The sequence below is a fragment of the Penaeus monodon genome, chromosome 32 (genome assembly GCF_015228065.2).
Source record: "Penaeus monodon isolate SGIC_2016 chromosome 32, NSTDA_Pmon_1, whole genome shotgun sequence".
Taxonomy (NCBI): domain Eukaryota; kingdom Metazoa; phylum Arthropoda; class Malacostraca; order Decapoda; family Penaeidae; genus Penaeus; species Penaeus monodon.
This window is the reverse complement of record NC_051417.1, coordinates 33,528,690-33,528,914: the sequence shown is the minus strand read 5'-3', so window position 1 is coordinate 33,528,914 and position 225 is coordinate 33,528,690.

The following is a 225-nucleotide window of genomic DNA, read 5'->3' as shown; positions in this document are numbered from 1 at the left end:
GAACTTAAGAAAAAAAGAGAAAAAAAAGAACTTGGTACCTTTCTCTGTTCTTCTTCCTCTGGCGTATTTAAAGCATACGTTTTATATCTATACAAATATAAAGCAATGCAAAAGATTGTCAAAAATTCCTTTTTTTTCTGCATGACCTTTTTATTATTTGAATCTCAATAACTAAAAGTTATATAACAGACAAGTAGATATTGAATCTGAGATATAAGGTCAAAT